This window comes from Chlorocebus sabaeus, chromosome 24 (assembly GCF_047675955.1).
Source record: "Chlorocebus sabaeus isolate Y175 chromosome 24, mChlSab1.0.hap1, whole genome shotgun sequence".
NCBI classification, from domain to species: Eukaryota; Metazoa; Chordata; class Mammalia; order Primates; family Cercopithecidae; genus Chlorocebus; species Chlorocebus sabaeus.
In genome coordinates, this window is record NC_132927.1 from 10757249 (window position 1) to 10757887 (window position 639).

A 639-nucleotide genomic window follows, 5' to 3' on the forward strand; every position below is an offset into this window, starting at 1 on the left:
CTGGCCAACGTGGTGAAACCCCATCTCTACTAAAAAATACACAAATTTGCCAGGTGCAGTGGCGGGCGCCCGTAATCCCAGCTACTCAGGAGGCTGAGGCATGAGAACCACTGGAAGCCGGGAGGCGGATGCTACAGTGAGCAAGCCGAGATTACACCACTGTATTCTAGCCTGGGCAACAGTGAGACTTTGTCTCAAAGAGAAAAAAGAAAAAGAGTAAGAGTAAGCTAGGGCACCCACTATGGCAAACAGTATGGAGGTTCCTCAGAAAACTGCAAATGAAATTACAGTGTGACCCAGCAGTCCCACTACCGTATAGATACCCAAAGAAAAGGAAATCAGTGTCGGAGGGGCATCCGCACCTATATGTTTCCTACAGCACTGTTCACCATAGCCAAGATACGGAATCAGCCTCGGTATCCAGCAGCAGATGATGGATAGAGAAAATGTGGTCTTTATACACAGTGGAGTACTATTCAGCCATAACACAGGATGAAGTCCTGTTATTCTCAGCAACGTGGATGGAACTGGAAGATATTATGAAATAAGCCAGGGACAGAAAGTTACACAGCACATGTTCTCTTGTGTGGAAGGCAAAAAAGAGTGGATCTCATGGAAGTTGAAAGTAGACAGAGGATC